Source organism: Ascaphus truei, chromosome 4 (genome assembly GCF_040206685.1).
Source record: "Ascaphus truei isolate aAscTru1 chromosome 4, aAscTru1.hap1, whole genome shotgun sequence".
Lineage (NCBI taxonomy): Eukaryota > Metazoa > Chordata > Amphibia > Anura > Ascaphidae > Ascaphus > Ascaphus truei.
Genome location: NC_134486.1, coordinates 33,242,385 through 33,266,533, shown reverse-complemented (window position 1 = coordinate 33,266,533; position 24,149 = coordinate 33,242,385). Strand labels below are relative to the sequence as shown.

At 45.0% G+C, this 24,149-nt stretch overlaps 1 protein-coding gene across 9 annotated transcripts in view; it reads left to right on the top strand.

Annotated features, from left to right (window-relative positions):
* The window catches only part of DISP1 (dispatched RND transporter family member 1), a 148,150-nt gene that overhangs the window by 57,368 nt on the left and 66,633 nt on the right, over positions 1-24,149 (top strand). For 2 of the 9 annotated variants that reach the window (XM_075595544.1, XM_075595539.1), the window contains 2 exons: positions 963-1,037; positions 22,724-22,870. The exons of 4 other annotated variants lie outside the window; for them this stretch is intronic. The gene's annotated coding sequence lies outside the window, so the exon portion shown is untranslated. The remainder of the gene's footprint in view (positions 1-962; positions 1,038-22,723; positions 22,871-24,149) is intronic. 3 more of the 9 variants (XM_075595543.1, XM_075595537.1, XM_075595545.1) reach the window with 2 other exon arrangements.

Genomic DNA, 24,149 nt, shown 5'->3' with positions numbered 1-24,149 from the left:
AGCCGGATAGTCCATTTTTTATTCGTACCTGCCTCTGAATTAACCTGTCCACTTGCTTTGTCCACTTTGTTTGTGGTGCACCATGACAACGCGAACGCTGAGGTGCCACATGATTTTATGGCCACGTCTACGCTGTCCTGATGGGACTCTTCCTATTCCATTCTGCGCATGCCTGACTAAGCAGAATGTACTTCTAACAGCCAGCTCGAAGGGTGACGTCACACGCATCGTGCGCAACCCGAAAGTAAGCACCGTCCCACCAACGGCATCCGTGGACATTGATAAAGCAAGCCAACTGACTGCACGTACTCATACAGCCTTGCAACCTGCCATGTACCGGGTGAAGTAATGTAGACTCTCACCTACTCTCTTTGCTATAGGTTCCTCTGTGAACTGCTACACACCAACTGATGGATCTCTCTGCTCAGCCGCAGAGAGGACATCTATCTCAGCCAGACTGTCTGCAGCTGTGCAGCTCCCAATGGTGGCTCACTGAATTACAGGACATACCTGCTTGGCCTAGTTTAGTAGAAAAAAATGGTGGGACGGGCACTGCAAATTACAATAGGCTGGAGGCAAAGTGCTATAGAAAAAAGAACTTTATTTCGGCATACAAGCCAGGTTAAAAAACATGAGGGTCCTCTGACGCGTTTCGTCCCTGGTGGGGACTTTATCAAAGAGTACTAGTTTAGGTGTACTGCTGCATATCATATACTGAGACTCTTTGCTTAGAGGCTATTTTTCTGTAGCCAGGCAGTTTCATACTATTGGTCAAACAGTATTAACCCATTGTTTACTGCAATGCAGCTTGCCTTTGCTTCATCAATCTATAGGGTTGTGTTGGGTGTGCTGACATACAGGTTAGAGTGCATTATTGGAAGTGACTGACTCTATTGCATGTGAAATTGCATGCATTTACCTGACCTAATTTTGGTGTCGCCTATTGTTTTTATTTTTTGCAGGAGGATTGGATTGTGAGGGTGCAGGAAGTACCATAGTCTCCTCTTGGCGACTATGGGAATGGGCCAGTAGAAGAGGTTAATAACCCTGAAATGTTGCCCTCCGCATATTCTTTCCCAGATTTCCTTCCCTGTTAGGGGTTTCCCTTCCCTTTCCCAACTTTTTCTGTGATATCACGTCCACCTCCCCCACTCCCTTTCCTCTCCCATTTCCCATCAGACTGTGCCTGTATTCATATTATACCTGTTTTTGCCTTGACTTGCGTTATGGTGTTTTGTCTTGGAATACACATTCTTTATTGATATTCAATAAATCTTTTTGTTTTCATCTGGAGTGCTGGGAACACCAGGAGTGTTGTTTAAATTCCTTAGTGTTTTATTGCCCGTATATCAATATGTGACCGCTGAAAAATGTAACGTCTTTAGATTCTTTGTGACATGGAACTGTTTGTGTTGTAATGTGTTAAAGCCACATGTTACTTGGTGATTAAGTGCTTAATGCTCGTTGGAACTGTGCCTACTGTACAATGGGTGATTTTTCTATCCTGGGCGCCTAAAATGTTTTCCTCTGGCGCCCGTTCTACGATGCAGTGTCACCGCAACAGGCAAAAGCAAGACCTATCCTGCTTTGCAAGTGAGACTGCAAAGCAGCTTACAGGGACAGCAGAGAGAGAGCTGCTGTGCAGGGAGGACGGTAGGCCTCGCGGCTCCGAGCGGAATCCAGTAACCGGAAGTGACCTCAGACGCCCAGAGACGAGAATTCCTGGAGCGTGGAGGTCTGAGATGGAGCTCCAGTAGTCGTGGTTCATGTTGTGTGATGTACACTACATGCATGTTATCTTAACAAATTAAGCGGTGGGACCCACATATCAGTGAGGACCAAAAGAAGGAAGACTACGTGACAAACGCTCTATAATTAATGTATGAGAATTCATGAAATGAGACATTTTTCTTCACTAATGTCACAATATCACCAATACTCACTATTGGAATATATTATTACCATTCTATATTATAATTTCTCTATTTTTGCACTCCAACCCTATTTTTTCTAACCATTGCAAGATTGAAACAGTCTATAGATGTTGGAGCTGCATTGTTTAATAAAAAAAAAATCACTGACAATTTTTCACAATCATAAGTCATTGTTTTAATGTTATTAGTTTGTTCACTATTCTCTTTCTCACGGGAGTGCTTCTTCCTCTGTCTTTTCGCAGTGCTATTTAATTACAATGTATGCAAGCAATGAAATGGTTGTCTAAGTGGTGCAGGGTCTTTAGTCGTTGATTGCCGTGCACTATTTATTATAGCCAACAGCACTGTCAGTTCGGGGGATCATATTAAGTGCAATTACAGACGTATGCAGCAGAGGGGAGCAGCTTCTTTAGCAGTGTGAAGTTATGTGCACATGATCCGACCCTGCATCTCCTTTCAGAATCTGTTGCTATGGGTCTTACTGCAGACCAGGATATGTCTTTTCTTTCCTGCTCCTCTAATACCATACACTGTTAGGCAAGGAGAAACCTAGACTGACACCACAGTATAATCCTTTTAAGGTTCACTCTAAAAGGGGCAAGCCTTCAAGTCATAACATTGTTTTTTCTTCCCTCCCTACCCTTTTACGTTGCTACAATATATTGGTGCACAGCAAACCATTATTTGCTTATGAGAGACATTTCCCAAGTTTTGATTTAACCCTTTGAGTGGGAGAACATTGCACTACTACTCTCGGCACATATTTTGTACCTGGGTTTTTTTTCTTCACTCTTTATATATTTAAAAGCGGCAGTCCAGCGAAGGATAAAAGTGGCAGAGTTGAATGTTTTTTTTTTTTTTTGTTTTTTTTTTAAAGTAATTATGGGGCCATCATTGGTCAAATGGACACAAGTAGCTGATGGGCCTGGTTTCAATGTTCCTGACGGTCAAGAACCAATTCATTTTTCACAAGATAGAAGGAAGATCGTTACTTTAATAAGGCTGGTTGAATCTTTTTAAAGAAGCCAGTTACACTAATAAGTTATAATAATAATCAGTGTTCGACAAACCTATACATTTGCTCGCCCCGGGCGAGTGGATTTAACCCCCGGGCGAGTAAATATTGGCCCAAGCTGCACACGTTTGGTACTAGGTGGCGAGTAGATTTTTTTGTGTGGCGAGTAGATTTTTTGGTGATTTGTCAACCACTGATAATAATAATAATAAAATCATTCTTGACTGGGTTGAACTGCCCCTTTTTAGTTGAGTGTGATCAGCCACTTGGCTTAAATGAGTGTAGGGTCATATTGTCATAAGGTAGTGTGAGTAAAACCGCTTTTCCGAATCTACTGACTCATACATGCACTTAGTTTTAGAACTATTATTTGTATTCGTATCCCAATACACGCATTGTTGTGATTGAGTATAAGGAACACAGCCCCCTACTATTGGCCCCTTTTCCATATACTTTGAAGCAGTCTTCCCCTTGTTCATGAAGATTTCAGGCCCCATTGAATAGGGACAATGTTCTGTGTGTTTGTTTGCACTTACCCTTGTTTTGCTGTTGCATTCTCTTGCATAACAATGTCTTGCAGCAGTCAGGCTGATCGCCACCTTTTTTGTATTTTTATTTTCTTACTGTAAGATTTCTTCTTGCCTTTTCTAACACTTATTTTATTTTTTTATCTGTCTGAAATGCTCCGTTCAGCGTATGAAATATGACGTGTCCGGGAGGTTAAAGGGATACGCCGCTTTGAGCGCAGTGCAAACCGTACCTTGGTAACCCCAGGAGCTAGTGAGGAAGAAAAACATTTTTTGAACACTAGAAAATGTTTTTTTTATTATTAGAGCAGGACATATTCATGTGCCAAGATACTAACATCATATGATTTTAACCCCTATAGGCTTCTAGAGGAGGGGATTGCTGCTTTAATATTAAAGAACAACCTTTGTTGGACCAATAACAGATCTCTTAGCCTGCAAAAATAGCCTATTTTATTTTTGCTCAATATGATTGCAACATTTCTATACAAACAGTGTAGTGTTTTCAACTAGGGTTCCTAGGAACCCATGGGTTCCCCGGGCATCCCTAAAGGGTGCCCAGTCACTTTTAAAATTGTACCAAATACAGAAGAATTTACAATACATCTGATCTCAGACGCGCTATTAGAGAGGGTTGGGGTTCCTTACAATGCATCTGATCTCAGACGCGCTATTAGAGAGGGTCGGGGTTCCTTACCATGCATTTGATCTCAGAGGCGCTATTAGAGAGGTTTGGGGTTCCTTCATGCATCTGATCTCAGGCGCACCATTAGAGAGGTTTGGGGTTCCTTACCATGCATCTGATCTCAGGCGTGCCGTTGGGGAGGTTTGGGGTTCCTTACCATGCATCTGATCTCAGGCGCGCCGTTGGGGAGGTTTGGGGTTCCTTACCATGCATCTGATCTCAGGCGCGCCGTTGGGGAGGTTTGGGGTTCCTTACCATGCATCTGATCTCAGGCGTGCCATTAGAGAGGTTTGAGGTTCGTTACCATGCATCTGATCTCAGGCGCGCCGTTGGGGAGGTTTGGGGTTCCTTACCATGCATCTGATCTCAGGCGCGCCGTTGGGGAGGTTTGGGGTTCTTAAGAATTTCACATAAGGTTAACCAAAAAAAGGTTGGAATCCACTGCATTGAGGAAATACCTAGAGCTTCTGTCTGCCCGCAGATTCCTGCTGTTGGCCGGGTTTTTTTTGTTCCCCATAGAGGTTATCTGTCAAGCTCCGTTATGGATTAACTCGCCCAAACAGGCCTTTACTCCCATTCACGTGATTGGGAGTTCATATCCGTTCGCATGCGTTAATCCGTAGTGGAGCTTGGTGAATGTGAGGTTTTGAGGGGGGTCTTCGGAGCTGAACAGTGTTCATTTCAGCTCTAGAGACCGATGGTTCATGATATACTTACCAGGGAAGGTGCTACCGGTACCATCCCCCTCCTGGGGAAACAAAATGGCGTTCAAATCTCTGCGTTACATGGGCCATTGGGAAGCCGTGATGTCAAGTAGTGTATCAAACATTGTATTAAAGAAAAATAACTGTGGTGATAAGTTTACACCAGTGTTTCCCAATTTTTAAATGTTTTCTTTTTTCGCAAAACACTTTATTTTACCTCACGGAACGCCAGGGTTTTTTTTTTTTTAAGTCCCCCACTGCCCCAATACATTTTAAAAAGACCTCAGGGTTCCGCTGAACCCCATTTGGGAAATGCTGCTCTACAATACACGTGTTACTCCTTTACTATACAATACACACACACAGACACACATTTATATATACATACATAATATATATACTATATACACACACACACACACGTCCCCTCACTCCTTCCCATACACGTCCCCTCACTCCTTCCCATACTCTCCCATACACCTCCCCTCACTCCTTCCTATACACATCCCCTCACTCCTTCCCATACACGTCCCCTCACTCCTTCCCATACACGTCCCCTCACTCCTTCCCATACACGTCCCCTCACTCCTTCCCATACACGTCCCCTCACTCCTTCCCATACACGTCCCCTCACTCCTTCCCATTCTCTCCCATACACTTCCCCTCACTCCTTCCTATACACCTCCCCTCACTCCTTCCTATACACGTCCCCTCACTCCTTCCCATACACGTCCCCTCACTCCTTCCCATACACGTCCCCTCACTCCTTCCCATACACGTCCCCTCACTCCTTCCCATACACGTCCCCTCACTCCTTCCCATACACGTCCCCTCACTCCTTCCCATACACGTCCCCTCACTCCTTCCCATACACGTCCCCTCACTCCTTCCCATACACGTCCCCTCACTCCTTCCCATACACGTCCCCTCACTCCTTCCCATACACGTCCCCTCACTCCTTCCCATACACGTCCCCTCACTCCTTCCCATACACGTCCCCTCACTCCTTCCCATACACGTCCCCTCACTCCTTCCCATACACGTCCCCTCACTCCTTCCCATACACGTCCCCTCACTCCTTCCCATACACGTCCCCTCACTCCTTCCCATACACCTCCCCTCACTCCTTCCCATACACCTCCCCTCACTCCTTCCCATACACGTCCCCTCACTCCTTCCCATACACGTCCCCTCACTCCTTCCCATACACCTCCCCTCACTCCTTCCCATACACCTCCCCTCACTCCTTCCCATACACGTCCCCTCACTCCTTCCCATACACGTCCCCTCACTCCTTCCCATACACCTCCCCTCACTCCTTCCCATACACGTCCCCTCACTCCTTCCCATACACGTCCCCTCACTCCTTCCCATACACGTCCCCTCACTCCTTCCCATACACGTCCCCTCACTCCTTCCCATACACGTCCCCTCACTCCTTCCCATACACGTCCCCTCACTCCTTCCCATACACGTCCCCTCACTCCTTCCCATACACGTCCCCTCACTCCTTCCCATACACGTCCCCTCACTCCTTCCCATACACGTCCCCTCACTCCTTCCCATACACGTCCCCTCACTCCTTCCCATACACGTCCCCTCACTCCTTCCCATACTCTCCCATACACTTCCCCTCACTCCTTCCCATACTCTCCCATACACTTCCCCTCACTCCTTCCCATACACCTCCCCTCACTCCTTCCCATACACCTCCCCTCACTCCTTCCCATACACCTCCCCTCACTCCTTCCCATACTCTCCCATACACGTCCCCTCACTCCTTCCCATACACGTCCCCTCACTCCTTCCCATACACGTCCCCTCACTCCTTCCCATACACGTCCCCTCACTCCTTCCCATACACGTCCCCTCACTCCTTCCCATACACGTCCCCTCACTCCTTCCCATACACGTCCCCTCACTCCTTCCCATACACGTCCCCTCACTCCTTCCCATACTCTCCCATACACTTCCCCTCACTCCTTCCTATACACCTCCCCTGCTCACTCACACCTTTCTATACTGCCATACACTTTCCGTATAAGTAGATATCCCATGCGCCCTCCTCTCCTGTCACTGCTCTCCTGGTCTGGCGCTAGCTGTAACCGCCGCGCTCCCCCCCTCGCGCTCCCCCCTCGCGCTCCCCCCTCGCGCTCCCCCCTCGCGCTCCCCCCTCGCGCTCCCCCCTCGCGCTCCCCCCTCGCGCTCCCCCCTCGCGCTCCCCCCTCGCGCTCCCCCCTCGCGCTCCCCCCTCGCGCTCCCCCCTCGCGCTCCCCCCTCGCGCTCCCCCCTCGCGCTCCCCCCTCGCGCTCCCCCCTCGCGCTCCCCCCTCGCGCTCCCCCCTCGCCACTTTCTTCACCGGCAGCTTTTGCCACGGGTCAGCCAGCTGCGCTAGCGGCATCTTACCCGAACGAGCAACGTGCAGAGCCGGGGCTTCCCGCACGAGCCTCAGTGGAGCGCCCAGTCTGTCTCTTCGTGGCTGCTCACACTCTCCACAGCCGCTGTGGAGGAGAGCCATGGTGGAACGCCTGGGACTGCTCCGTGGAACCCCATTTCGGAAACACTGGTCTACACCTTACAACAGGGCTCACCTACTCCAGTCCTCAGGGGCCACCAACAGGTCAGGTTTTCAAGATATCCGTGCTTCAGCACAGGTGGCATAATCAGTGGCTCAGTCAACAACTGATTAAGGATATCCCTGCTTTGGCATAGGTGGCTCAATCAGTTGTTGACTGAGCCACTGATTATGCCACCTGTGCTGAAGCAGGGATATCCTGAAAACCTGACATGTTGGTTGCCCATGAGGACTGGAGTTGGTCACCCCTGTCTTGCAACATTTCACTGAGTTTTAGAATGTTCTTTGGATGTTGCATACCACAACGCTTTGGAAATCAAACCAAATGTAGGATTTGTACCTCCTTGTGGGGGAAGGAGAATTCCACCTACTGTTATTTGCTTTGTCAAATATTCTTACTGTACATTATCAGAGTATTACCATTATAGAGATGTCTGTACCCCTGGAAATCCATGTTAAAATGCATTGTGCTAGATTTAAAGGCATAAATGAATCAAATTTAAATAAAATGTTAAAACATATCGTACTGGGAACCCCTTAGAAGAAGAGGACTGGGAAGAAATATACGAAAGGATAGCTAGGGCTTCTCGGTGCTCAACAATCAGGGAAACAAATCTGAAGGTCCTACACAGATGGTACTATACCCCAGCGCGCCTCCACTCTTTCTTCCCACTAACTTCCCCTATGTGTTAGCGTAACTGCGGCCAAATAGGCACATTTAAACACATATGGTGGTCCTACCCTAAGATAATCCTTTTTGGGGGGGAGAATCAGGCGACTAATAGAAGGGGTAACAGGCCTGAACCTACCCTGGGACATAGAATAAGTGCTCCTACTAAAACCTAACGAGGGCCTCGAGAGAAAAATAGACTATTTGATAACACAGATCCTATCTGCAGCCAAAACACTGGAAGCAGAACGACCCCCCCTCTATCACTGAGGTATTACACAAGATAAACTGTATAATGACAATGGAGAGACTCTCAAGCCTGATCCATGACCGGCACCACTTCCTGACAACATGGGATCCGTGAGAGACATACATTTGTAAGAATCCAATAGGATCAACGAAATAACAAAACTATTAATTGGTAAACTGACTTAGCTCTGATTAAGGATGTTTCAAGTGTAATTGAATGTACGCTTCCTGCGAGGAGCACATGATAGATGTCACCCTACTACCCCTTCCCCCCACACCCTTTTATTTTCTTTACCCACTCCCCACCCCTCCCCCCTCTCTTTTTGTTTTCCCTTTTGTTTTCAATTTGGAAAAACAATAAAAAATACAAGTTATAAAAAAATAAAATGTTTAATATAATCTCCTTCAAATGTCCTGGTCATATGGTTATTATTAAATAAGATTATCTTTGGGACGAAATCTTCCTTTTTAAAAAAGTTTTTTTTTAATAATCACTGGTGAACCAAGACCACATTTTAAATGGTAATTAGTATTATAAGCCTTTTCTGCAGCACACAAGGGATTATAAATGCACATAAATATCATACGAATAGGCAGCACAGTGTTTCTCAAAATAATGCTGTGTGCCTATAAGCGTAAGCCCTATCTGCGCCAGTGAATCACTGTTTGCTTTGCAAGTACAGGAGGGCCCCGGGCATGCGGCGGGTTCCGTTCTAAGGACCTGCCGCAAAGCTAAAATCGCCAGAAAGCGGAACCGGCGATTTTTGGAGTATGCGCAAACTGTCAATTCCCCCCCCCCCCCTTCTGCGCATTCGCAACCTCCGTTCGACACGCGCAACCTTAAATTATGAGCATGCGCACCCTCCTCAACCGCCCGTTCTGCGCATGCGCGACCCCTGACTTCCCCGTTCTGCGCATGCGTAGACATGGCGGCCCCCTTCTCGGTAACGCCATATCCGCGAGGCCTTGCTGTACACGCTGTCACGTTAAAAGAGGCAATATTGTATCGTGCTGCAGAATATGTTATACCTTTACAAATAAAAGATAATACGGATCTGTGGCACAAAAGCTTCCGATGTTATCTGTAGGGCCTGAGGCCCACGGACGTAGAGTGATATGGCTTCTGTCACTGGGTTTGATTCAGGACCTCCAACTATAGAAGCCTGAGTTCTTAATATAAGATCGTTCTACCTCATTGTGACAGGTAAAATGTATAATGAAGACGCATTCTGCAGCCACGGAACCCCATGGACATAATGAGGCGCTGCTAGACACAAATGCCTGAGTTTGGAGATCAAACACTGCCCTGTGACCTTCTAGAACAGACATCGCTCTGTTATACTTTGCACCTATTAACCAGGTGCTCATTAGGGAGAGGCTGGCTTAGCTATATTCAGAAACTGGTAGGTGAAATATTTCCTTTTGTTCATCCCAGTGCTTACAAAATTGATTTTTCTATGTCATTGGTTAAAATAATCTTTCCCCCCTTTTTCAATTTACCAAACTGATAGCAGATGTTTTGTAACTCATTTAGTTCACGTTTTTAAGCACATATGGTCACTTTGAGTCGTTTTCATAAACCCTTAAGAATACTTGTAAATGTAAAGCAGCAGCTGTCCAAAGCCTAGTTAGTTAACTGTTAACCCCTTTGTCGTCTGGGAACTCGGACTGTAATAGCAGGGAAGGGTAAAAAATATACAACTATGAAAAGGGCTCGCTGTGTACGTAATGTCCTTTCCTGTGCAAAAGGGACAACCACCCAAAACAAAAACAATGCTCAAAATCACTTTTGAAAGCGTTTATTGGATCCTGGTTTTTATCTGCCATAAAATAAGTATTTTCTGTCCAGCAGTGACCTGAAACTGAGCAGCTCTTGGTGCTGCCTTCATTATTTTATTTGTGAGACTGTGATAATCTGCCCCTGTAGCAGTGCCAACATTGTTATGGGGCTGGAATCATTTCACTAGGGCCACGGGAAACCTGCTTTTGTGCCCTAACGAAAATAAAAAGCCAAAACTCAAACCGAAACTGAACTATGGTGTGTGTTGTTATAAAGGCATTGTTAAAACCATTCTTAAACGCATGTCACGAAGAAATGTTACTCCAACCGTCCGATCATACAGATTGTACAGACCGTTTAGTATGTTTGTTTTAAAATGCAAGAATGTTCAGCAATTTTTTTTTTTTAATAAAACCTCCTTAAACATATGCAGACCTGCATACCATGAAACTGTATGCAGCTGTGGGCCAAAACACAAAAAATACCCTATTGTGAATTCTTGCTTTATTCTCAATTATTTACAGCTTGCAACCTTTGGAAATCTTTCATGATAGGCAGGGGGTGGGTGGGGGGGGGGGGGGCTTACTGGGGTACAGCTACTTTCTTTACAGTGCACTGGAATAGCAAATCTTTCCTCTCCTCACTGCCAGATTGACCTGATATATGCAATGAGTTAAAGGCTATTCCAAATGGTTTAAATGTGCCTAAAACAAAACCATTCATGATTAAAGCAGAAAAGAGGCATTCCAGCTGTTTTAAAGGCATGTAGCCAGAAAAGGCCCCACCTCCTGCCGAGCTCACCCGTGGTTTGTACGTTTTCTATCTTTTTGAGGGATATTCGTAATGACTGCGGTTGTACATACTAGTATGATAACTTGTGGCTCTGTCCATTTATACTCCACAGCACTCTGATATAGGTTGTGCCATGTTATGCAGTCAAGGGGCTGAGCCACATTGCTTTTAGGCCATGTAGAATGATGCACGTGATCTTAAAGCAGCAGTTCCCCTTGGTGGTAGTAGTGGTACGCTTGCATAAAGAAGAATACCAAGCTTTATTAAATGACACGGTCTGCTGGTTACACAAACGACTTTTTATAAACGGGGTTCATTCATTAGCTGTCGTACAAAATTCTGTTAATGTTAACGACCCTCCTGCTGGAGAGCACAAAGGGCATAATTAGACAAGACCAGCTACGTTTTAAGGCGCAGTGCCAATTGGGGTCCATGTGGTATTTTGTGATTATTATTTTGTTTGAAATTTTTCTTTTGCTTATTTTTTATAGCGGGAATTTCTTTGGGGGAGGATTGTCGTTCTTGTTGGCTTAACCCCCCCCCCCTCGTAGGATAATTTGATTAATGTCCAAACACTATTTGTTAAATGAATAATTTGAGAAGGGGCTAGCTACGGGAGAGAGGTCTGTGAATGTAAAGTTATGGTTAAGGCTGCGTCCATGGTATGGACGACCGCGCGAACACGTCTGCACGCTGAGCGATCAGACTGCCTAATGGCAGTGATCGTGTCTATACAGCGTATGGGCGGAAGCAGGAGGGGGCACGCGTTGCGCAAGAAATCAGTTAAAACTGATTTCTTGGCGCGACGGGCCGGTCACGTGAGCGGTTCTCCCAATGAGGGCGAACCAGCTCTGTGACGTCACTGGCACGCCCACGGACGACGCGCATACCATGGCCAGGGAAAGCACCCGCTTTCCCTCAGTCTCCGCACGGGCGACGTGTCTATGGACACAGCCTAAGATGTTTTAGCGGCTTTAACAGGAATCAAGATGATATTTTTTAAATATTCAAAGGAGCGTGGTGGTAAGAACGCTGCCTGAAAATGTTTTTAAAAAAAAAATGGAAATTAATTTTTCTCTTTCTCTCCCTCCTCTCCTCCAGATTAGTGGCACTTTATTAACATTTAGCAGCATTGCAGGCTGTTTCCAAAGAAGTTAACATTGTAGAAACCAATCTAGGGTTAAACAATTTCCCGTTACGCTGGTTCAGTAAGAACCTGGATATAAATTTCCAATTTGTTAACATTTTGCGTTCTATTCATCTGTCTAAAGAAATCAGGTCTTGCAATAGATACGATAGGATTCACATGCTGGTGAATCCAATTTGTATGTATTTGTTCTAACTAGATTTTAAGTAAGTGCTCTCCGAGCTACGTAAAGAACCATACTAACAATCAATGGTACTTTACATTTCACACGGGTAGGTGTCCGAAAAATTGGATGAAAACAACGTACACATTTGATTTTACTAATAGCTTTTAGGGTGTGTGTGTGTGTGTGTGTGTGTGTGTGTGTGTGTGTGTGTGTGTGTGTGTGTGTGTGTGTGTGTGTGTGTGTGTGTGTGTGTGTGTGTGTGTGTGTGTGTGTGTGTGTGTGTGTGTGTGTGTGTGTGTGTGTGTGTGTGTGTGTGTGATATATGGGGTGTGTGTGTGTGTGTGTGTGTGTGTGTGTGTGTGTGTGTGTGTGATATATGGGGTGTGTGTGTGTGTGTGTGATATATGGGGTGTGTGTGATATATGGGGTGTGTGTGTGTGTGTGTGTGTGATATATGGGGGGGGGTGTGTGTGTGATATATGGGGTGTGTGTTATATGGGGTGTGTGTGTGATATATGGGGTGTGGGTGGGTGTGTGTGATATATGGGGTGTGTGTGTGTGTTATATGGGGTGTGTGTGTGTGTGTTATATGGGGTGTGTGTGATATATGGGGTGTGTGTGTGTGTGTGATGCAATTACTTGATTGTGCTTGTCTCGTGCTGTAGAAAAAGACTTAATTCAGTAATGGCGCTTGTCGGTCCTTGAAAGCAAGCGGGGTCTGATGTAAACAGAGTAAATAATTGAATTTGCTCATCGGGCATGAAGGATCAAAAAATGTGATTTATCGGTGCGACGATTCATTTCTCGGTACAGCCTTGTGTACACTAAATTACAAATATTAATTTTAAATTTCAACGGAATTGTGTAACATTTTAATTTAGTACAAGAATGTATATCCAAATTAAAAAAAATATTTGAAAGATTTTGTTTAACATTTAATCGATAAGCATTTAAAAAATGCACTTACGGAATACGTGTTTGGTTAAAAGGGCAGTTATGTCCAATATGTCCTATTTAAAAAAAGAAATTTTTTTAATTAATATAGCGGTTTATTTAGATTTTATTTAAAATGGCCCAATGTCTATGGTTGAGAATAAACAGGAGTTTCCATATGAACATTACCGAAGGCTTTCACAGCCCCACCTGGCAGCACAGAGCTGTTTTTCAGGCACATTACAGATGGTCTCATCATTAAAGTCTTTTATTTCTCTGAGGAGGGACTTTGAGCTTTACGAATGTCACCCTCAGTTACGTGTTCATGTATGCGAACCAGCGTTTACCTACTGTCCCAAATCGGCCCACTACTTTTGTCCATGTGACTTAGAACACTGGATTCATGCAAAAAGTCATTTCATTTCAACTTGTTTGGTGAGGCTCTGCTTATCCAACCCTGTGTTTCCCTGAAGGCGTGAGAATACATCTGGACTATCAGATGACTCTTCAGATCTGCACTACAAAGAAACTTCTTGTCAGTTTGGTGATCTGGGAAGGGTAAATATTTAGCAATGGCATTACAATAGCAGAAAAGGGAGGAAATGAAAGTTTAGTCAAATCGTGTTGACTCTTGTTGCTTTGCAGTAAACGGGGAACTGTACAAGTGTAAATGTAATTTTTGTTTTTTCAATAATTTTATGGAGTCGTGTGTTTTTTTTTGTTTTTGTTTTTTTAAACCTTGTCTTCTGTAATTCTTCTCCTTGCATTCTCAGGAACCAGAGCACAACTGATGGCAACGACAGGGTTTGTATGTAAAGGGAAGGCCAAAATAGAAAGATCTATTCCGATTTTGCCATTATCTGCAAAATAGCGATTTCTTTTTACTAGTCCTCAACAACAACAGTGTGTTTAAAAGGCATTTAGACCCAAGCAGATGGCCCTTTCTTAGGGCATTTTAGGGCATTTTAATTTGACTTAAACCCAGTTTTTGTTTTTTTCTGAGCAAACCTTTTGAGTCCCGTGTAATGTTTAACCCATTTGGTGCCTAATGCCCCAGGGACTCGTACAAAGCAAAATGACCATATTGAAAAGGTCTTTGGTAAAGGTAATCTATTTCAGTATCTTAATTTAGTATTTAGGTATGTATGAGACCATTTTATTTTTATTAACACTTCGCCCGGAGAGGCACAGGGAGCTCCCAGGAGACCTCAAATATCCTTGATCTCTTCCCTTGTTCATGTATATCAGGGGTGGCCAACTCCAGTCCTTAAGGGCCACCAACAGGCCAGATATTGGGGATATCCCTGCTTTAGCACAGGTGGCTCAATCCGTGGTTCAGCCACCTGTGCTGAAAAATGGATATCTTTAAAACTTGACCTGCTGGTGGCCCTTGAGTACTGGAGTTGCCTGCCCGTGATGTACATGGTATGGCTCCGCTTCCTACCTGCAGGATCATATTTACATTGCATGTTCCTCCCCCCCCCCCCCCCCCCCCCCGAGTTAGAGCAGCCCCCACATTCATCCATTGCTCCCCCCTCCCCTCCCCCAGCCATTTGTGTAAGGAATGCAGCCGCAAACCTCTGTTGTACTTATTGCTTTTGTTGGTGCTTGGTTGCTTCGGGCATTGTAGTGTTTATTTTAAATCTGACCTGCCATCTGCCCAGAATTGTTCACATTTCTGCTTCTGAACAGTGTATGTGGGGTTCCAGTACAGATACCAAGGCGTTACAAGCAAAGTGTGGGCTCCTGGCATTCAAATGTTTCCTTTTAAACTCTGAATAAAAAGTGCGTGTAATCAACCCTACAATCAAGCTATTACTAATGAATATACCACTCTGTCACCAAATGTTTTGTTACCCTCTCTGCTACCCCGTGAAACGCATAATACATGTAAATTGTTGGTGTAAATGTATTCGCCCGTTTGTTTTATCCTGCTGGTTCACATCCTCATGCTATGCAAACATGCCATTCTGTCTCAGACAACATGTTTCCAGGTGCTCTATGCCTATTTTGGCATGTTATATAGTTGCCTTTCTTGCCAAGCCCTAGATTGTATCTGTAATTGTCCAGTAATATAGTGTACTTTAAGTCAAAGGCCCGAGATTGGTTTTAACCTCTTCAATGGAATTGGGGGCAGGAACGCACTGCAACCCAAAGTGTTGCTGGTCCCATGGTATCAGAAGGGCCTCTCTCGTGCCAGGGCACATGCTATACCAGGTACAGCGGAAGAGCACTGTACCGGCGTTACGTTTCTTACATTACAAGCTATAAATGTGCACATGCTAAAATAAATACTCCATCAAGAAATGGATCATATGCACAGAAAACAGTACATAAAATATACATAAATCGTACAAAGTTAAGGTAGAAATGATGGGAAAATATAAGGAAGCGAGTCTTCTTTAGAACAGGTTTGCTAGATAGTGACGGCAGTGATTCTAATTGCATTACTACATTTTGATAACTGCATTTCTCTAGTTGGTCTGTCTGTAGTTGGTGTGTAGTCATTTAACAAGTGGTATCCTTGCTGATATTCTGATCTATGCGTTATGCTGTATGTCTTGGTTTGTGAAAATTGGGTAAGATGCAAAATTTCATCACCTTTAGCATGATAAAGCGGAAGGAAGCTGAAATGGCTTAAGTGAGGAACAGCACTGAGTTTGGACGAGCCTTGTTCAAATCTTGCCAGCTCAGTATGACCTTGGGGAAGCCACTGCATCTCCTTGTGCCCCAGGTACCAAACAGATTTGTAAATTCGTTGTGGCTGGGCAGTGCCTGTGAAGTTGCACAGCGCTTAGAGTCCCATCGGGAGTAAAGAGCTACATGAAATAGTTCTCTTAAGGCTCCTTCTACACTGCGTGCTACGCCGTGCGCGCGTGCGGCAATTATATATGGCTGAGGTTAGTCAGCCCTTCTATACAAGGGCCGCGCGCACGCACGACAGGGAGCGTGGAGCCGACAGACAGCGGGGAAGACCAGAACATAAAGATTTCGCGCCGCTACTGCCGTGTGTGTGTGTGTGTGTGTGTGTGTGTGTGTGTGTGTGTGTGTGTGTGTGTGTGTGTGTGTGTGTGTGTGTGTGTGTGTGTGTGCGTGTCAATGAGTGCACAGATATTTTTTTTTTTAATTCATCTGTTTTTTTTCTTTAAAAAATCTTATTTAAGCCATTATTTCACTCACACACTATACTCACACAATCTATACTCACACACATATACACATACATTTTTGTTGGTATAGTCTTAGTGCTGCTAGGAGCGACAGGTACTGTGTGTGTGTGTGTGTGTGTGTGTGTGTGTATATAATCACACACACACTACCTTTTGCTCCCGGCAGCACGTAAACTATACCAACAAAAATCATGTGCACGCGCGTTCGCACAGACACGCGCGGCCGCACACAGTATAGAACGAGCCTAACACACAGTTTGTGAACCTGATTTCTGTGCTGGGATTTGTGGGACACAGTCCCTCTTCCCTGGATAGAGGCTGCAAGTAGGGAGAGGCGACACTGGCAAAATCCGTTCTGCAGATTTTCCTCTGTTTTACCATTATCCGATCCATGGGTTCTGATCCTGTTGGGCCTGACCCCAGTACCCCCTTCCTCACAAGGTACAGTAGGTTTGTCAATATAGGTCTTATGGAAATTCTTTTAGGAGGTGTGGGGTGAGTAATTAGTTGTATATCTCATTTGCATATCTACCGTGGTGTGTGTGCGTGTGTGTGTGTCTTTTTGTGCACAGGTGTTTCTTCACATGTCATGTCGAGAGAGGTTTGAGGGGATATATACAGTCTAGTGCTTGAGACTCTAACACAACAGGTCTGTACACCAGCAAAAAATATATATATTTTTTTTTGTAAATATTTTTCCTTTATTGGTGTCATACAGCGGATTGGTACATGTTACAGAAACTGGCTAACAGGCCAACTTGTATATACGGCGCAGTACATGTACATTACATGGGAGAGGTAAGCGACACACAATAATCCCTTTTCCTTTTTTCAGTGATGAAAAGGAGGGGGGGGAGACGAAGGAAGGGTGGATAGTTGGGAACGACTTTGGGAAGAGAGAGGGGAAGGACGGGGGGGGGGGGAGGGTATGGGGGGGGGGGAAGGATTTTGAGGTTCGTCGGTCGGGGGGGGGGGGGGGGGAGAGGGGTGTTGCAGTAAGGTTTATGTGGGGGTTGGTAGTCCTGGCCAAGGTTCCCAGACTGAATAAAATTGTGGGGTTTTTTGTTTCAGCATTGCCGTCAGTTTTTCCATAATCATAATTCCGTCTATCCTAGAGATCACTGTCCTTCTGGAGGGGGCTTTAATTTTCTTCCCACGCCGCCGCAACACAGCATCTCGCAGCCGTCAATATTGCCGCTGTGAGTCTGGCAGCAGGGGCAGGGACGTCGTCGATTGGTTTTCCCAGCACGTAGGTCAGCGGGTCCAGGGGTATTTCTATATCCAGGGTCTCGGTCAGGAGGCCCTGGATCCGGGACCAGAATCTTTGGATCTCCGGGCATGTCCACCAAATATGGGGCATGTCCCCCCTTTGACCACAACCTCTCCAGCATTCGTCTGAAGTGCCTGGGTAGATTTGGCTCAGTCTACTCGGGGTCAGGTACCAGTGGAATAATATTTTATAGATGTTTTCTTTTGTGACGGAACAAATTGATGTTTTGGTGGCTGCCTCCCAGATATCCTCCCAGTCCTCAAGGTCCAAGTTGGTATTTAGGTCTTCGTTCCATTTCTGCATATACAGGTGATTGGGGGGGGGCTGGGATGCCTCGAGCGTTTTATATATCTCCGATATGAGGCCCTTTTGGTATTCGCCTTTGAGGCAGAGGGTCTCGAATCTGGAGCGCGGCGGGAACCTTAGGGTAGGGGACTGGGTTCTAAGGAAGTGTCGAAACTGTAAGTATTGGAATATGAGTAAATCGGGGGACGAAAATTTAGCTCTTAGTTCCGGGAGGGGCATGGGTCTTTTTCCAGCAAATCCGCAACCACTCTGATGTTTAAGCCTTGAAATTGGCTGAATTGGGTTCGGGCGCACCCGGGTGGGAAGTCCGGGTTCCCGAATAAGGGGGTCAATTGAGAGGGGGTTGAAGCTAGGCCGTATTTCCCTTTGGTTTTTAACCATGTCGACCACGTGCATCTCATAGCCCCGAGGCTAAGTCTCAATGATTTCTTGTTTTTGTGGGATGGGGACCACAATAGAGTTGGGAGGGTGTTCGGGGACGCGTGGTGTGTCTCTATCTCCAGCCAGCAATTGGAGGTGGGGGGGCTGTTCCATACTACCGCCTGCCTCAGTTGGGCTGATTGGTAGTATCGGAGTATGTCCGGTGCCCCCAGGCCCCCTCTCGTCCTCGAGGCCAAGAGTACTGACCGTGGGACCCTGGCTCTCCGTTGTTGCCAAATAAACCTTAGGATATGGGCCTGGATATTCCTCAGTTCTGCTAGTGGTACAGGGACGGGGAGGGTCTGAAAGAAGTAGAGTAAACGGGGTAGGATATTCATTTTGGTGGATACTATTCTTCCGAACCAGGAGATCTGGTGGGTTAGCCAGGTCTCTAGATCTTTTAAGACTTGGCGGAAGAGGGGGGGGTAGTTAATTTGGTATAATGAGTTATATGAGCTCGCTATTTTAATTCCAAGGTACTTGATATGGGAACTATTCCATTTGTATTTAAATTTCTTTTGTAGGGCTGACCAAACGGGGTTCGGTAGGGAGATGCTGAGCGCCTCCGACTTGTCAGTATTGACTTTATAGTCTGACAGTTGGCCAAATTCGTTGAGGAGTTTTTCTAGGTTAGGGAGGGAGGTGAGGGGGTCTAACATGGTGAGGATTATGTCATCGGCGAACAGGGATATTTTGTATTCCCTGTCTCCGATTGGGATACCTTTAATAGTGGGTTCAGTTCTAATTCGGGCGGCCAGGGGCTCTATGGATAGGGCGAAGAGTAAAGGGGAGAGGGGGCAGCCTTGTCTAGTGCCGTTTTGTATTTTTATTGGGTTGGAGCGGCCTCCCGGGAGTTTTAGTAGGGCTGTTGGGTTAGTATAGAGGGCCCGGACGCCAGCAAGAAATGGTCCGGAGAAGCCGAATTGGCTCATCGTTTGGTCGAGGTAGGACCATCTGATGCGGTCAAAGGCCTTCTCCGCGTCGAGGCTTAGTATCAGGGCCTGGGATTGTTTGAGGTGCACGTGGTCTATAATATCAATAATTTTGCGGGTGTTGTAAGAGGCCTGTCTTCCTGACACAAATCCCACCTGGTCTATATGAATTAGTCTTGGGAGAATAGGATTCAGCCTGTTTGCGAGAATTTTGCTGAAAAGCTTGAGGTCGGAGTTTAGCAGGGATATTGGGCGGTAGCTGCCGCATTGAAGTGGGTCTCTGCCCTCTTTATGAATAATAGCCAGATTGGCTGCTGACATAGTGTCTGGGATCTGTTGATCCTGCATGAAGGAGTTGTACATTTCTAGGAGATGAGGGGACAGGGGGCCTACAAATTTTTTATAATAGCCGTTGGTAAATCCATCCGGTCCAGGTGTTTTAGCTATTTTAAGTGAGGATATTGCTTTTTTTAGTTCCTCTTGAGTTATTTTCTTATTTAAGAACTCGAGTTCTTCTTGTGTGAGGGATGGGTGGTTGCATTTGGTTAGGTAGTCGGAGGTATTTTTGGCGTTATCCTTTGGGTGGCCAGTGGGGGGAAGGTTGTAGAGATCCGTGTAGAACTCTGCAAACTCACTTGCGATATCTTTCTCATTATAAGAGATTAGACCGCTTTTAGTCCTGATCTTTGTGATCTGGGTCTTTGCCTTCATGCCTCTTAATTTGGAGGCCAGAAGTTTGTCCGCTTTGTTGCCCCTATCGTAAAACCGCTGTTTGGTCCATTTCAGGGCTCTCTCTACCTCGTCAAGTTGAAGCAATTTTAGGTCGGATCTCGCTTTCTCGAGTGCTCTGAACACCTTTTTCGATAGGGATAGCTTGTGTGAGCGCTCTAACGCAAGAATTTTATCAGTTCATTCTGGGCTTTCTGTTTAAGTTTTTTCTTGTAGGAGGCTATTGATATGAGTTCCCCTCTGATGGTGGCTTTGTGGGCCTCCCATAGAGTTGCTGCTGAAGGTACTGAGCCTTTGTTTATTTGGAAAAAGGTGAGCAGTTTTTGCTTAATTGTTTTGACTACTTGTGGGTCGTTGAGGAGCGAGTCGTTAAGTTTCCAATTATATGTTAATGACTTGACGAAAGGCAGAGAGAGGGTGAGTGCGATAGGGGCATGGTCGGACCACGTTATTGGGCCTATTTCGGAGTGGGAGGATGCCTGGAGAACATTATTGGTGCCTAGAAAATAGTCGATCCTCGAGTAAGACTGATGGGGGGTTGAGTAGAAGGAGTAGTCTCGCTGACCCGCGTGCTGGGCCCGCCAGATGTCTGTCAGAGAGTACTCTCTGAGGATATCTTGGAATTTTTGGGCTTTTGTCTGTAGTTGGATGGAGTATGGGGCAGTAGTTTGGCCTGATCTGTCATGGTCTGGACTAAGTACCATATTTACGTCTCCGACAAGGAGAAGGGAGGAGAGCGTCGATTGGTCGAGAGTGCTAAGGAGGTTCTGTAGGAATTGAGTTTGGTTGGCGTTTGGGGCATAAATATTAAGGATAGCTATGGGGGAGCCTGAGAGCGTGCCTTGGAGTAATATATATCGTCCCTCGGGATCTTTGGTTATCAGCGTCGGGGCAAATGGTATATTGTTTTTAATCAGGATGGCCACCCCTCTTTTCTTGCTGGGGGAGGAAGCAAAAAACGCTTGGGGGTATGTGTGTTTAAATGTGTTTGGTGGGTCTGTGTTGAAAAATATATATTTTTAAATAACAGGGATTAGTAATCCGCAAACTAATTTGGATTTTTCAGAATCCAAATCGGACTTGCAGATTTTTTTGTGATGGGGGGAAAAAAACAAATCTGCCTTTTTGAGACTGATCCACGGCTGAAGGGAACTTGCAATTTCTGCCAAAAGTTCTCCCATCTCTAGCTGCAAGGTAACATTCCACATCAGTCTGACTAGCTTGCTTGTCTTATCTTGAAAGTAGTGCAGTATTGTGGTTTGGAGATTTGAGGAGTTTTTTTTATTTATTTATAATGTTTTACCAGGAGGTAATACATTGAGTTACTTCTCGTTTTCAAGTATGTCCTGGGCATAGTTATGGTGACAAATACATGGTTGCAAATAGTTACATTAATTGAGCAGGGTTATACATTATATACAAGAGTTATGTGGGGCCAGAAAATAAATCTCTTTACCCATTTCGATACATTTTTATTGTCTGTAATACAAAAAGTGAATAATGTTGGACTGCAGACTTGAGACCAAGCTGGCCTTGTATCATAAGGATTGCCCCCTCTCCCCCCCTCCCCCCCACCTAAGTATATTTATTTTAGCAAGACATAGTGTTAATTAAATTGATCTAATCTTCCCCAGTCTGTATGCATTTATATTATTTTGCGCTCAATAGGCACTCCCTTAACTCAATTGAAATTTGTATAAATTGTCTGTTCAAAATGCGTAATCCCAAAATAGAAAGCTTGAGTCCCACTATAACTCCTCAGGATCTCCAGAAATTATTTGCGAGAAGTCTGTCTTGCACCAAATAGTAGACTTTTTGTTTATGCGCTAGAGGATGAAACGGGCTAATTGCTTAAAGACATTGCATGATCACCGCAGAGCTTTCTTCTAACTATAGCTCGCAGTATTGTGACCTTTTCATGGTCAGTATATGGTGTATTTCACGTTTTTTCCCCCCTAAAGTTCGGATTCTTAACATTTGAGAATAAATCGAGCTGTTCAGAAGCTCGCTCGGGAGCCATCTTTACATCGTACGCCGGCCGTGCCCTTCCTCTGAGGGGTAGTTCACTTACACTTTAAAACAAAAAGACTGAATTGCGATTATCCTGCCTTTTTTTGTTGCGATCACTCATTTCATGCGGGAAAGCTGCAGAATGTTTCTGATTTGGTGAAATACGGATATTCAAATATTTTCAGAATCACATTTAAAAAAAAAAAAAACCCAGCTTCATTCTTTTGTCCGTCACATCCAAGAGATTCCAACAGAAGAATTTATACAATATGTTATGTTGCTGCTTTTCAGAAGTCTGTATCTGGGCCCACATTTGTAGATCTAATAAGTGCTACTGTATGCACAGTGTAACGTTCCGTGGTAAAACTAGGGCTGCCAGAGTAGCGCTCTGGTTCTGTAACTGCCGTTTGAAGAGGACGAAACTGCTATGCAGAGCCTGGTGTCGGCTACTTGTGACCTTTGGCGCGTCCCCTTATCTCCCTGTGCCTCGGACACCAAAATCTGATTGTAAGCTCTATGGGGAAGGGAGTCATTGTGCCTGAAAATGTTATACACAGCGCTGTCTACACTGCCAGCGCTATACAAGGAGATCCTTTTTTTTTTTTTTTAAAGGTTTCTTTTATTGCGTTTCCAAATGAGTTGCTAACCAGTGTAATTATCCCTGAAACACTCCTCAAGCCTACTAATGCATGTATGTCTTTATTTATAGGGCGCCATCCATGTACTTGGCGCTTTGCAGCAGTGATACACGTGACCTAATAATAACACATAATGGGAATAAGCACTTGAGACATAAAAGGAACATTGGGAAAATGAGTCAAGGAGCCCCTGCCCTGAAGGGATTTCCGTTTAAGTGGTAAGTAGGGAGAACTTAGACAGTAGGACCTACACTTATTCCACAATGCATTGTTGCCTTGATGGGTATAATTGTTTTAGTTTACATTTAAATTGTCAGCTTTGTGTTCACTGGCAGTTCCCCCAATAATCCAGCATTCCCTACCTTGCCCTTTTGAACGTTCAGCTTTATTGTTTTTTACAGGCCTTTTAATGATAATGAATGGCCCCTGTTTGGGGCAATTGTTTAAAAGATCAGTGAGAATATTAAGGCTGGGAAATCTCTACACACGGCATTTCAGCAGCAATTCACGTAGCGTGTTACCCAGTCACTCTGTAACATATGCCATGTCTGCACCGCATTTCAGCAGCAATTCACGTAGCGTGTTACCCAGTCACTCTGTAACATATATGCCATGTCTGCACCACTGTATGCCAAAAATGGAGACCATTCATTTGAATTAGGTTTCTGAACAATTAACTAACGAACATACATAGTTAGCATTTTTCTCAATTTTTCAAGTAGAGCTTTATTTTTACTCTAAATTGGTTTCTATCATTGGAAGTATGACATGTTCTGAGGCGTTGCGAGTGGGTACTTTTACAGACACCGAGTGTGATTTATCTTAATGTGGGAAAGATTCCCAGGGTCCTATGTGTTTGCCAGGAGCCAGCAAGAAAAGATTTACTCCTCATTGGGCAGCTGCTATTGGGCAGCCCCTCAATAGAAGCCAGACGAGTGAATAAATGCTAAATTTGTGCTCAAATAAGATTTTCTCCCTCCTTGTCTGCTCCAGCCTTCATTAGCGTGTTGGCAAAGCTCAGATCAAATAGAAATAGCTCTGCTCTCTGGCAGTGTCCGTTTACTCAAGCCACTCAGAGGCCTTTTGTGAAGAAGAAAAGTAGCCTGTTGCTTAATTCATTTCCGCGAGCAGGAAAGGTGGGGGAATAGGTGGTGGGCAAAAACAGAGAAATGCTCTTGTGTGCATTACTGAAAAGTTTGGCCACTTCTTTTAGAAATCCATTGGAAAAACACGAGTGATTAGAGTGTTATAGCATTGCTTCTTTCCCCCTGTGGACTAACCGCCACCTCCCAAGTTGAAGCCAAAGTTGTTTGGTAAAGCAGTGTCAGTGTGAACTTCCCAAGTTAATTGTTCCTAATTGGATACTGACAGCCTTTTGCTCTTTAACGCTGCCACGAGGAATGTTTAAAAACAAAACAAAAACAAAAAAGTGTAAACCAATGCTTTTAAACAGTGAAATAGTGTTTTATTTATTTTTTTAAGTGTAGTCTTGTAGCA